At 49.1% G+C, this 14,110-nt stretch overlaps 1 pseudogene; it reads left to right on the forward strand.

Moving 5' to 3' along the window:
- The first annotated feature begins 9,347 nt into the window (after positions 1-9,347).
- LOC101138256 (large ribosomal subunit protein eL19-like) lies at positions 9,348-9,941 on the forward strand (annotated as a pseudogene).
- The last annotated feature ends 4,169 nt before the right edge of the window (positions 9,942-14,110 follow it).

The raw sequence follows: 14,110 nt of genomic DNA on the forward strand, positions 1-14,110 counted from the left end.
ACCCAGGCTGGAGTGCAGTGACACGATCTTGGCTCACTGCAACCTCTGCCTCCCGGGTTCAAGCAATTCTCCTGCCTCAGCCTCCTGAGTAGCTGGGATTACAGGTGCCCGCCACCACACCCAGCTAATTTTTGTATTTTTAGTAGAGACAGGGTTTCACCATGTTGGCCAGGCTGGTCTCGAACTCCTGACCTCATGATCCACCTGCCTCGGCCTCCCAAAGTGCGGGGATTACAGGCGTGAGCCACCGCGCTCGGCCAAGGAAACAGGTTTAAATAGGTTCTGATCAGAGTCATACCATGGTTGTGCACGTGTGACCTGAGAGGTAACCAGGACTATCCTCCCCATTTTACAGATGAGGGCTCAGAGAGGCTGGAACCTGTCCTTACTCACACAGGCACGGAGGGGCCAGTTCCATGGCAAGTTCATGCTCCATCCACTCTGCTGGGGTTTCAGTGGAGAGCCACACTCTTGCTGAGGTCTCCTCAAACCTTAGCCTGGCTACAATACCGGCTGCCTTGCCACACCCACACGCGAGCAGAGCCAGGCACATGTGCAAGGAATGCCTCACGTGGTTCTAGTGGGGCCTGGCGAGTTCAGCCTACCTAAGGCAGCAGGGTGTGAGGCATGAATGTGTGGACACTTAAACTTGGGTCTGAGTCCTGCCTGCACCTCGTATGACCTAAACTCTGGTATCCTAAGTGTGGGGCTAGTAGCCACCTGCCCGCCTGTGGGGCTATGATAGGAGTCAATGGCACACAAGTAAAGCGCTTCACACCTGGTTCTTAATGGGCACTCAAAAACTGGCAACCGGCCTGGTGCAGTGGCTCACATCTGTAATCCCAGCACTTTGGGAGACTGAGGCGGGAGGATTGCTTGAGCCAGGAGTTTGAGGCCAGCCTGGGCAACGGAGTGAGACCCCACCTCTACAAAAAAAAAAAAAATAATTCTAATTAGCCAGGCATGATGGTGCATGCCTGTAGTCCCAACTACTTGGGAGGCCAAGGTGAGAGGATCCCTTGAGTCCAGGAAGTTGAGGCTGCAGTAAGCTGTAATCACGCCACTGCACTCCAGCCTGGGTGACAGAGCAAGACCCTGTCTCAACAAACAAACCAAAAAAAAGCCGGGTGCAGTGGCTCTTGCCTGTAATCCCAGCACTTTGGGAGGCCAAGGTGGGTGGATCACCCAAGGTCAGGAGTTTGAGACCAGCCTGGTCAACATAGTGAAACCCTGTCTCTACCAAAAGTACAAAAAATGTGCCAGGTGTGGTGGCAGGCACCTGTAATCCCAGCTACTAGAGAGAGTCTGGGCAAAAGAGTCACTTGAATCCAGGAGGCAGAGGCTGCAGTGAGCCGAGATCGCACCACTGCACTCCAGCCTGGGTGACAGAGCTAGACTCCGTCTCAAAAAAAAAAAAAAAAAAAAAGGCCGGGCGCGGTGGCTCATGCCTGTAATCCCAGCACTTTGGGAGGCCGAGGCGGGTGGATCACGAGGTCAGGAGTTGGAGACCATCCTGGCTAATATGGTGAAGCCCCGTCTCTACTAAAAATACAAAAACTCAGCCGAGCGTGGTGGTGGGCGCCTGTAGTCCCAGCTACTGGGAGGCTGAAGCAGGAGAATGGCGTGAACCTGGGAGGCAGAGCTTGCAGTGAGCAGCGATCGCGCCACTGCACTCCAGCCAACAGAGCAAAACTCCGTCTCAAAAAAAAAAAAAAGAAAGAAAAGAAAAGAAAGGTTCTTCCCTAACTCCACTTCTTCAGTCAAGGGGAGAGAACGATCAACAATTTCCTTCAGGCAAAGGGAACCCACAGGCCTCACTTTTGTTCCCAACTTGGACAGATGACTTTCTGTGACTTGGATAGATCAGCTCTCTTGATCTGTTTTCTTTCCTTGGAATTGGACCACACAAGTGGTTTCCAAATTATGGTAGGTTGGTGTCAAGGATTTCATGGTTGTTTGATTCACATTTCGATAAAACATATTAAATATTAAATGCATTTAAACTTTTTTTTTGAGACAGAGTCACTCTGTTGCCCAGGCTGGATTGCAGTGGTGTGATCTCGGCTCACTGCAACCTCCACCTTCCAGGTTCAAGCGATTCTCCTACCTCAGCCTCTCGAGTAGCTGGGACTACAGGCCTGCGCCACCACGTCGGCTAATTTTTGTATTTTTAGCAGAGTTGGCCAGGCTGGTCTCGAACTCCTGACCTCAGGTGATCTGCCTGCCTCAGCCTCCCAAAGTGCTGGGATTACAGGCGTGAGCCACTGCACTCGGCCTTAAACATTTTTAAAAACAATTTGTAACCATAATGTTTTTTAGTAACACCATGCACTCAAGTACATTATATGCTGCACTTTCTTTTTTCCTTCCTTTTTTTTTTTTTTTTTTTTCTTTTTTGAGAGGGAGTCTCTCTCTGTCATCCAGGCTGGAGTACTGTGGCATGATCTCGGCTCAGTGCAACCTTTGCCTCCCAGGTTCAAGCAACTCTCTTGCCTGAGCCTCCTGAGTAGCTGGAATTACAGGCGCCCACCACTATGCTGGGCTAATTTTTGTATTTTTAGTAGAGACGGGGTTGGCCAGGTTGGTCTCAAACTGGTTGGTCTCGAACTCCTGACCTCGTGATCCATCCACCTCGGCCTCCCGAAGTGCTTTGATTACAAGCTTGAGTCACCGCGCCTGGCCAAAGCTGTAGTATTATTATTTTTATTTATTTATTTATTTATTTTAATTTTTATTTTTTTGAGATGGAGTCTCGCTCTGTCGCCCAGGCTGGAGTGCAGTGGCACGATCTCGACTCACTGCAAGCTCCGCCCCCAGGGTTCATGCTATTCTTCTGCCTTAGCCTCCTGAGTTGCTGGGACTACAGGCGCCCGCCACCACGCCCGGCTAACTTTTTGTATTTTTAGTAGAGACCGGGTTTCACCGTGTTAGCCAGGATGGTCTTGATCTCCTGACCTTGTGATCCGCCCATCTTGGCCTCCCAACAAAACTGTCTTAATTATTGTACCTTTACAGTAAGTCCTTCAGCTTTGTTGTTCTTCAAGATTGTCTTGGCTACTCCCAGCCCTTTGCATTTCTATACAAATTTTAGAATCAGCTTGTCGATCTCCCAACCCCCATAAAAATATTTTAAATTTGCTGGGATTTTTACTGGGATTGCAATGAATCTATAGATCAATTTGGGAAGAATTGACAACCTAACAATGTTGTAGATTCTTTTGGATTTCCTGTGTTCACAGTCAGATCATTTATGAATAATGATGGTGTTATTTTTTCCTTCCCAATCCTTATGCCATTTGTTCTTTGTATTGCTTGACTACTCTGGCCAAGACTTTCAGTATCTTGTTGATTGAAAGCCATGAGAGTTGTCATTCTGGTCTTGTTTGTAGCCTCAGAGTGTATGTTTGGCATACATTTTATCTGATAAGGAGGTTTTCTTCTGTTTCTAGTTTGCCAAGAGTTTTGTCATGAATAGGTAATGAATTGTTTCAATGCTTCCTTCTGCATCTGTAGAGATCATCTATGATTTATCTCCTTTTTCGCTTCAATGTAATGAATTACACTGATTGATTTTCAAATGTTAAACCAGCCTTGCATTCCTAGAATAAACCTCATAATGGTTGTAATGGATTATCTATTTTATTGATAGATACATGGATAGATAGATAGATAGATGATAGATAGATGATAGGTAGATAGATAGATGATAGGTAGATAGATATAGTTGATAAGATATACATATTATATATATATATAATTGGTTTGGTTTACTAACTTTTTTATTAGGATTGTTATATATACATTCATGAAAACCATTGGTCTGTAATTTATACCACATTTAATCAATCTGTATTAGTCTATTCTCACACTGCCACAAAGAACTACCTGAGACTGGGTAATCTACAAAGAAGAGAGGTTTAATTGACTCACAGTTCTGCAGGCTATACAGGAAGCATGACTGGGAAGCCTCAGGAAATTTATAATCATGGCAGAAGGCAAAGGGGAAGCAGGCACATCTTAGCATGGCAGAGCGGGAGAGAGAGAGCAAGGCAGGAAGTGCCACACACTTTCTTTCTTTCTTTCTTTTTTTTTTTTTTTTTTTTTTTTTGAGACGAGGTTTTGCTCTTGTTGCCCAGGCTGGAGTGCAGTGGCGCAATCTTGGCTCACTGCAACCTCCGCCTCCCGGGTTCAAGTGTTTATCCTGCCTCAGCCTCCCGAGTAGCTGGGATTACAGGCATGTGCCACCACGCCTAGCTAATTTTTGTATTTTTAGTAGAGACGGGGTTTCTCCATGTTGGCCAGGCTGGTCTCGAACTGCTGACCTCAGGTGATCCGCCCGCCTCGGGCTCCCAAAGTGCTGGGATTACAGGCATGAGCCACCACGCCTGGCTAATTTTTGTATTTTTAGTAGAGACGGGGTTTCACCATGTTGGTCACGCTGGTCTCGAACTCCTGACCTCGTGATCTGCCCGCCTCAGTCTCCCAAAGTGCTGGGATTACAGGCATGAGCCACCGCAAACAGCCCAAATGCCACACACTTTCAAACCATCAGATATCATGAGAACTCACTCACTATGATGAGAACAGCAAGGGGGAAATCCGCCCCCGTGATCCAGTCATCTCCCACCAGGCCCCTCCTCAAATTCAACATGAGATTTGGCCAGGACAAAAATCCAAACCATATCACCATCGAAGATGCATAACAGGTCAACTTGTGCTACTACCTTAACTCATTTCTGAGCAGGTGTGTCCTCATTGCTCACATTGCCATTGCAGAATGTTCTAACACTGGTCTTCGAAGTCATGCCTGTGGGCATCGGCTCTTGTGCCCAAAAGTTCATTTCTCAGTTCATTATGGAATTCCATGCTCAGATGCCAGGCGAGGTTCAGCAAACAGACGGTCTCGCCATGACCAGTGATGGTTCTCGTGCAGTTAAAACCCACAACTAGGCCGGGTGCAGCGGCTCGCACCTGTAATCCCAGCACTTTGGAAGGCCAAGGTGGATGGATCACCTGAGGTCAGGAGTTCAAGACCAGCCTGGCCAACATGATGAAATCCCATCTCTACTAAAAATACAAAAAAAAAAAAAAAAAAAAAAAATTAGCCTGGCGTGGTGGCACGCACCTGTAGTCCCAGCTACACGGGAGGCTGAGGCAGGAGAATCACTTGAACCTGGGAGGTGGAGGTTGCAGTAAGCCAAGACCGAGACCCTGCACTCCAGCCTGAGCTACAGAGTAAGACTCCATCTCAAAAAAATAAAATAAAATAAGTACAGGCACAGTGGCTCACGCCTGTAATCCCAGCACTTTGGGAGGCCGAGGTGGGTGGATCACCTGAGGTCAGGAGTTCAAGACCAACCTGACCAACATGATAAAACCCAGTCTCTACTAAAAATTCAAAATTAGCCGGGCGTGGTGGCGGGTGCCTGTAATCCCAGTTACTCGGGAGGCTGAGGCAGGAGAATCGCTTGAACCCGGGAGGTGGAAGTTGTGGTGAGCCGAGATCGTGCCATTGGACTCCAGCCTGGGCATCAAGAGTGAAACTCCGTCTCAAAAAAATAAAAAAATAAAAAATAAAAAGTAAAATAAAATCCAACTAATAGTGTTGAGGCACCAGCTGTACCCAAGGCATTGTGCTCAGCCCTGAGGGATGGGGCAAAGTCACTTCTCCCTGCATGGAGCTTGTCTAGGAGAGGCACTTGTTTATATCTGGCAATGGTTAGTTAGCAATTCAACTTTATATTTTTTTAATTTTATTTTTTAGTGATCCTCCTACCCCAGCCTCCCAGTAGTTGGAACTACAGGTGTACCACACCCAGCTATTTTTTTTTTTTTTTTTTTAGTAGAGACGAGGTCTCGCCATGTTACCCAAGCTAGTCTTGAACTCATGGTCTCAAGCGATCTTCCCATCTTGGCCTCCAAAACAGTTGGTATTACAGATGTAAGCCACCATGCCCTACCTAGCAATTCAACTTTGAGACAAAAAATTCCTCCTACACTTTTTTTTTAAATCTTCTGAACCATTTTATTTTATTTTATTTTATTTTATTTTATTAAGGAGTCTCACTCTGTCCCCCAGGCTGGAGTGCAGTGGTGTGATCTTGGCTCACTGCAACCTCTGCCTCCCAGGTTCAAGCGATTCTCTTGTCTCAGCCTCCCAAGTAGCTGGGACTACAGACGCGTGCCACCACGTCCAGCCAATTTTGTATTTTTAGTAGAGACAGGGTTTCACCATGTTGGCCAGGATGGTCTCGATCTCTTGACCTCGTGATCCTGATTCAAACAAATAAGCAGTTGTCAATGATGACAGTTTTTGAACTGCTTACCTTGTTGTTTTGCATACACTGTAATAAAACTGGTTCAGGCTGGGCGCACTGGCTCACACCTGTAATCCCAACACTTTGGGAGGCTGAGGCAGGAGGATCACCTGAGCTCAGGAGTTTGAGATCAGCCTGGCCAACATGGTGAAACCCTGTCTCTACTAAAAATACAGAAATTAGCAGGGTGTGAGGCTGGGCATGGTGGCTCATGCCTGTACTCCCAGCACTTTGGGAGGCCGAGGCAGGCAGATCACTTGAGGTCAAGAGTTTGAGACCGGCCTGGCCAACATGGTGAAACCTCGTCTATACTAAAAATACAGAAATTTGCTGGGTGTGGTGGAGGATGCCTGTAATACCAGCTACTCAGGAGACTGTGGCAGGAGAATCACTTGAACCCGGGAGGCAGAGGTTGCAGCGAGCCAAGATAGTGCCACTGCACTCCAATCTGGGCAACAGAGTGAAACTCCATCTCAAAAAAAAAAAAAAAAAACCCTACAAAAATCAGCCAGGCGTCGGGGCACGCACCTGTAGTCCCGGCTACTCAGGAGGCTGAGGTGGGAGAATCACTTGAACCCAGGAGTTGGAGGTTGCAGTGAGCCGAGATCATGCCACTGCACTCCAGCCTGGGTGGACTGAGCGAGACTCCATCCAAAAAAAAAAAAAGAAGAAGAAGAAATAAATGCCACTTGCGCTTGTATCCGATCTCTTTGGCTTTCTGCAGTTTGAATATATTGTGGCTGGGTGTGGATTCTGTGCATGTGTTTGTTTTTTATTTGTTTTGCTTTGTGTGTACGTGTGTGTGTGTGTGTGTGTTTATGTTTCTGGTATTTTTGTTGTGATTGTTTGTTGCTATTTATCCAGATTGGTGTTCTCCGAGTTTCCTGGACCTGTGGTTATCTGCCTGTCATTAATTTTTTTATTTTTTTATTTTTGTAAGGCAGAGTCTTGCTCTGTCACCCAGGCTGGAGTGCAATGGGCAACATGGCGAAACCCCATCTCTGCAAAAAGTACTACAAAATTAGCCGGGCGTGGTGGCGCGTGCTTGCAGTCCCAAATACTTGGGAGGCTAAAGTAGGAGGATTGCTTGAGCCTGGGAGGCCAAGGTTGCAATGAGCCGAGATCGTGCCACTGTACTCCAGCCTGAAAAACAAAACAAAACAAACAAAAAAAACTTGAAAGTCACCACTTTCATTATTTCATTATTAAAATTAAAAAGAAAAAAAAAACGGCCGGGCGCAGTGGCTCACACCTGTAATCCCAGCACTTTGGGAGGTCAAGGCGGGAGGATCACGAGGTCAGGAGATCGAGACCAGCCTGGCTAACAGGGTGAAACCCCGTCTCTATTAAAAATACAAAAAAAAATTAGCCGGGGGTGGTGGTGGGTGCCTGTTGTCCCAGCTACTCCGGAGGCTGAGGCAGGAGAATGGTGTGAACCCGGGAGGCGGAGCTTGCAGTGAGCCGAGATGGTGCCACTATACTCCAGCCTGGGCAACAGAGCGAGACTCTGTCTCAAAAAAAAAAAAAATTAACTTGGACAAACTGAAAATCGATGACTTTTCTTGCAGTTGAAACTTTTCTTGAAGTTCTCTGAGGTTTCAGACCAGAACTGAGTTTGCAAAGGCAAAGCTCCACCCGAGTCAGGAGAGACAGGAGAACCTGGAGAATCCCAGCGACATCTGTGGACCAGGAGCAGAAGCCACGGGAGCCCTAAGTGGGAACACAGATGGGAACTCGGATGAATTGCTAGAGGCTGAGTGTGGACTGGCATCAGAGGGACAAAGTCCTAGAGTCTTCAGTCTAGGGGGTCCCCCACACTTTCATGGGTTTCCCTCCAGGAATCCCACTTGATTCTGTCGAAGAAAGATCCTGGGCCGGGCACGGTGGCTCATGCCTGTAATCCCAGCACTTTGGGAGGCCAAGGCGGGCGGATCACGAGGTCAAGACATTGAGACCATCCTGACCAACATGGTGAAACCCCGTCTCTACTAAAAATACAAAAATTAGCTGGACATGGTGGTGCGCACCTGTAGTCCCAGCTACTCGGGAGGCTGAGGCAGGAGAATCGCTTGAACCCGGGAGGTGGAGCTTGCAGTGAGCCGAGATCACTCCAGCCTGGAGACAGAGCTAGACTCTGTCTCAAAAAAAAAAAAAAATCCCACAGGCTCTCGCTGGGGTGGGTGTAGAGATCCTTGTGAAACACTCAAAGCCTTCTAGCCAAGGCCCCATTCTAGGGGGAAGAGCTTTGCCAGAGCCTATCCCAGGTAGGGGAATGGAATTCTCCTTCCAGCCCCCTCCAGCCCCCTCCAGGCTTCGCAAAGAACAAGCACAGTGCTCAGGAGCCAGGCTGCAAGGAATTAGGTCGGGAAAGAACCTGAGCCAGAGAAGGTAGTAAGTAGCAGGGGGGAAAAGTGACACTCCTGCAGGGATACTTGTGAATGTCACAGCCCCAAGACCCAGGCCCAAGACAGGACTGACGACAGAATGTTCCCTCTCTCCCACACCTCACCACACCCACAGGCTGCGGTACAATCATGGGAGTCACAGGCGACAGAACTCAAGGCTCAGACCTCCCAAAGTCAGGAGGGAGACAACAATGAGGACAGTAGAAGACGTGGAGCCTCTGGCACCTGCAACCGCAGCAAACACCTAATACTGCCCAGCTCCTAGAAAGAGGATAATACAGCCTCGGCCGGACGCAGTGGCTCACGCCTGAAATCGCAGCACTTGGGGAGGCCGAGGTGGGTGGTCACTTGAGCCCAGGAGTTCAAGACCAGCCTGGGCAACATGGCGAAACCCCATCTCTACAAAAACCACAAAAAAAATTAGCTGAGCCTGGTGGCACGTGCCTGTAGTCCCAGCTACTCGGAAGGCTGAGGTAGGAGGATCACCTGAGTCTGGGAGTTAGAGGCTACAGTGAGCCTTGATCATGCCACTGCACCCCAGCCTGGGCACCACAGCAAGACCCTGTCTCAAAAAATTTAAATAAATAAATATAAAATATAAAAGAGCTTTCCTTTCGCTGCTGCAGCCGCAGCCATGAGTATGCTCACACTTCAGAAGAGGCTCATCTCTAGTGTCCTCCACTGTGGCGAGAAGAAGGTCTGGTTGGACCCGATGAGACCAATGAAATCCCCAATGCCAACTCCCGTCAGCAGATCCGGAAGCTGATCAAAGATGGGCTGATCTTGCGTCACCGCAAGCCTGTGACGGTCCATTCCCGGGCTCAATGCTGGAAAAGCACCTTGGCCCGCCGGAAGGGCAGGCACTTGGGCATAGGTAAGCGGAGGGGTACAGCCAATGCCTGAATGCCAGAGAAGGTCACGTGGATGAGGAGAATGAGGATTCTGCGCCGGCTGCTCAGAATCGAAGAAGATTGATCGCCACGTGTATCACAGCCTGTACCTGAAGTTGAAGGGGAATGTGTTCAAACACAAGCGGATTCTCACGGAACACAGCCACAAGCTGAAGGCAGACAAAGCCCGCAAGAAGCCCCTGGCTGACCAGGCTGAGGCCCGCGGGTCTAAGACCAAGGAAGCACGCAAGCTCCGTGAAGAGTACCTCCACACCAAGAAGGAAGAGATCATCAAGACTTTGTCCCAGGAGGAAAAGGCCAAGAAATAAAAGCTCCCCCTTTGTCTGTACATAGTGGCCTCCGTTATTACATGGATCAGCCATTAAAATAAAACAAGCCTTTAAAATAAATAAATAAATAAATAAATATAAAATGAAATATACCCTCCTCACACTAAAGGCCTCTTGACCTTAGTTCCTGTTATCTGATACAGTGTGTCTGGATTTCAACAAAAAATTGCAAGGCACGCCAAAAGGCAAGAAAAAAAACACGATGTCAGCTGGGCACCAAGGCTCACGCCTGTAATCCCAGCACTTTGGGAGGCCGAGGCGGGCAGATCACCTAGGTCAGGAGTTCGAGATCAGCCTGGCCAACATGATGAAACCCCGTCTCTACTAAAAATACAACAATTAGCCAGGCATGGTGGCGCATGCCTGTAATCCCAGCTACTCGGGAGGCTGAGGCAGGAGAATCGCTTGAACCCAGGAGATGGAGGTTGTGGTGAGCCAAGATCACGCCATTGCACTCCAGCCTGGGTGACAAGAGCAAAATTCCATCTCAAAAAAACAAAAAAAAACAAAAAACATGTTTTTGAGACCTATCCTCCCCCATAAAAATCTGCGGCTGTGAAAGTGCAGTTCCTCCCTGTGTGGTGGTGGGGGGGTGGGCTCTAAGCACCCCCTCTAAGAGAGCTCTGGGGAACAAAAGGACATCCTGCCCAGCTAGACAACAAGAATGAGAGGGTTTCTCCCTCGAAATTCCATGGAAAGCAGGAGCTGCAGGCTGCAATGGGCTATGATGGCACCACCGCTCACCAGCCTTCGTGACAGAGCCCGACCCTGTCTTAAAAACAAAATGAAACAAAACAAAACTTTTGCCAGACATAATGGCTCATGCCTGTAATCCCAGTACTTTGGGAGGCTGAAGCAGCAGGATCACTTGAGGCTAGGAGTTTGAGACCAGCCTGAGTAAAACAGGGAGACCCCAACACTACAAGAATAAGTTTAAAAATTAGGCGGGTGTGGTGGCATGTACTTGCGGTCACAGCTATTCAGGAGGCTGAGACTGGAAGATGGCTTGGGCCCGGAAGGTCAAGGCTGCACTGAGCCATGATCACACCACTGCACTCTAGCCTGGGTAATAGAGCGAGACCCTGTCTTTAAAAAAAGAAAAGACAACGTAGTGCCTATAGCTGATAATACCATACTGTACACTAAAAAATGTAAGAGAGCAGATGTCAAGTGTTCTTACCAGCGTCCCCCCACCACCAGCCACTGGCACACACACATGGGAGCAGGGGGAAGCTTTTGGAGGTGATGAATATGTTTATTACTGTGATTGCAGTGATGGTTTCGGGGTGTATGCATATGTTCAAACTCAGCAAATTGTATACATTAGATATGTGCAGCTTATTATATATTAATTACACCTCGATGAAGCTATTTTAAAAATAAAAATTAGGGCCAGGCACGGTGGCTCACACCTGTAATCCCAGCACTTTGGGAGGCTGAGGTGGGCGGATCACGCAGTCAGGAGATTGAGACCATCCTGGGTAACACCATGAAACCCCGTCTCTACTAAAAATGCAAAAAATTAGCCGGGTGTGGTGGCGAGTGCCTGTAGTCCCAGCTACTCAGGAGGCTGAGGCAGGAGAATGGCATGAACCCGGGAGGCGGAGCTTGCAGTGAGCCGAGATGGTGCCACTGCACTCCAGCCTGGGTGACAGAGCGAGACTCCATCTCAAAAAATAAATAAATAAATAAATAAATAAATAAATATAAAAATAAAAATTAGGCCAGGCGTGGTGGCTCACACCTGTAATCCCAGCACTTTTGGAGGCTGAGGTGGGTGGATCACCTGAGGTCAGGAGTTCCAGACCAGCCTGGCCAACATGGTGAAACCCTGTCTCTACTAAAAATACAAAAATTAGCCAGGCATAGTGGTGTGCACCTGTAATCCCATCTACTCCAGAGGCTGAGGCAGGAGAATCGCTTGAACCTGGGAGGCGGAGGTTGCAGTCAGCCGAGATTGCGCCACTGCACTCCAGCCTGGGTGAGAGTGAGACTCCATCTCAAACAAACAAACAAACAATAGAATTAAACATCTCCTTCCAGGCCAGTGTAACACACGTTTTCTGTCATCTCAACAGTTGTGAGCATTGGACTCCCATGGGGTCAGAGGGATAAGCAGATAGCACCCCTGAGGGTTTTATTCTCTGAGCTATGGAGAGGGTAAGGGCACAGGCTTAGAGAGCATTCGAGACTCTCGACAAGCCTCAGTTTCCTCCTCTGTAAAAGTAGGCAAATGCAGGGACACATCTCACAGAATTGCTAGGAGCTGCCTGCATGTGAATGTGCTGGACCCAATGCTTCACCTGGGAACAGAAAGGATCTCTTGAGGAGCAGGGCCATTGGTGCGTTGTCCTCCATGCTGTTGACTGTTTGGGAGCTGGGGTGGTGGGGATGTTATGGGAGGTGCTGGGGAGGCACATCACAGGATGGACAGGCCAGAGGCTGGAAGCAGAGGCCGGGGGAGGCTGAGGCCCTGGCTGCAGGGAAGGGGAGGGAATGAAGTATCTTCAGCGGGTCCAACCCACTGCAGCGGGTCCCTCCAGCTCCGATCTGGGGTCTGAGGACACGTCCCGCTGTTTGTGTCTACTCAGGGGGGAGCACTTATGACTGGGCTTCACCATCTCTTTCCACATCCTGACTGGGCCCCCGGGTTCTGAGGATCTGGGCTGCCCTGGCCTGTTGGCAGTTTCTGGAGCTGCCATCCGCTTTGCTGGGATTCAGAGGCTCCCTCGTGCCACCCAGAGGAGGTAGGCAAGGCCGGAGCCCTCACTGCCCTTCCCTAACCTGTCCATGCCACTGTGGCTCCATCTACCCTGTCATTCACTCACGGGCTGAGCACTCGCTGTGTGCCAGGCCCTGGTGCTGGCGCCTGGTGCTGGCCCTGGAGACCAAGGAAGATTCAGACCAGATGCCTGTCCTCCAGAAGCCCCAGTCCTGAGATGGGTCAGGAGGGACCACGGAGTTCATCTCTGCACACCTGGTGCCTAGTTTCTGTGCAGTAAACAAAAGCTGCTCCCTGCCCACTTGAACGGGCTCTCGGGGTTGGCAGACAGTGCATGGATCCCCCGAGTCATTATTCCTCTGGCTTGGACAGCCCTAGCCGGGAGGTTGTAGTTAAGGTCCCAGCCTGAACTCAGGCTGCCTGGATTTCAGTTTCACCTCTCCTCTTTGCTCACTGTGTGTGACCAGGGACATGTCAGTGAAACTCTGCCCCTTCTTCCTCCCAGCCTCTAATGTGATGGCAGGGCTGCAGCGGCCATTGTGTCACCACGAGAACAGAAGGAACCTCAGGCCTCACATCCTTGAACTGCTGAGCCAAGGTCGTAGACACATACCCACCTCTGTACTCTGTTATGTGAAAAAATAAATCTCTTGTGACAGCAGCCACTGGGGTCAGGTCCACTTTTGCTTGGGGACAGAGGTGTTCCTGGCTGAGACACTTAACTTCCCTGTGGCTCAGTTTCCCTTTCTGTGAGTTACAGATAATGACAGCAGCTACCTCAGGGTGCAGGGCTGAGGATGGATCGAGATCCCCTGGGTGCCTAGCAAATGCTCATTATATGATGACTGTTGTTCTTCATTCCAGCCACTCTTCGTAAGATACGGCTCACAGACTCCTTGGCGTCCTGGTCAACTTTCTTAGCATGTGGTTTTGCTTTCAGTATCTCTTTATAGGTGATATTTGGTACCTACCTTTGTTCTTTCCATATTTCCCAAAGCCATGTAGCCATGTGGTGTTTGTTGCTGTTGTTTTTGTTTGTTTGCGTTGTTTTGTTTTGTAGACAGAATTTTGTTGTCACCCAGGCTGGAGTGCAGTGGCGTGATCTGAGCTCACTGCAGCCTCCGCCTCGTGGATTCAAGTGATTTTCCTGCCTCAGCCTCCCAAGTAGCTGGGACTACAGGTGTGTGCCACCACACCTGGCTGATTTTTTGTATTTTTAATAGAGACAGGGTTTCTCCACGTTGGCCAGGCACCCATCACCACGCCCAGCTAATTTTTGTATTTTTAGTAGAGACAGGGTTCTCCACGTTGGCCAGGCTTGTCTCCAACTCCTGACCTCCAGTGATCCACCTGCCTTGGCCTTCCAAAGTGCTGGGATTACAGGTGTGAGCCACCTTGCCCGGCCATATGTTGTCCTTTAAATGTA

The sequence above is a fragment of the Gorilla gorilla genome, chromosome 13 (assembly GCF_029281585.2).
Source record: "Gorilla gorilla gorilla isolate KB3781 chromosome 13, NHGRI_mGorGor1-v2.1_pri, whole genome shotgun sequence".
NCBI classification, from domain to species: domain Eukaryota; kingdom Metazoa; phylum Chordata; class Mammalia; order Primates; family Hominidae; genus Gorilla; species Gorilla gorilla.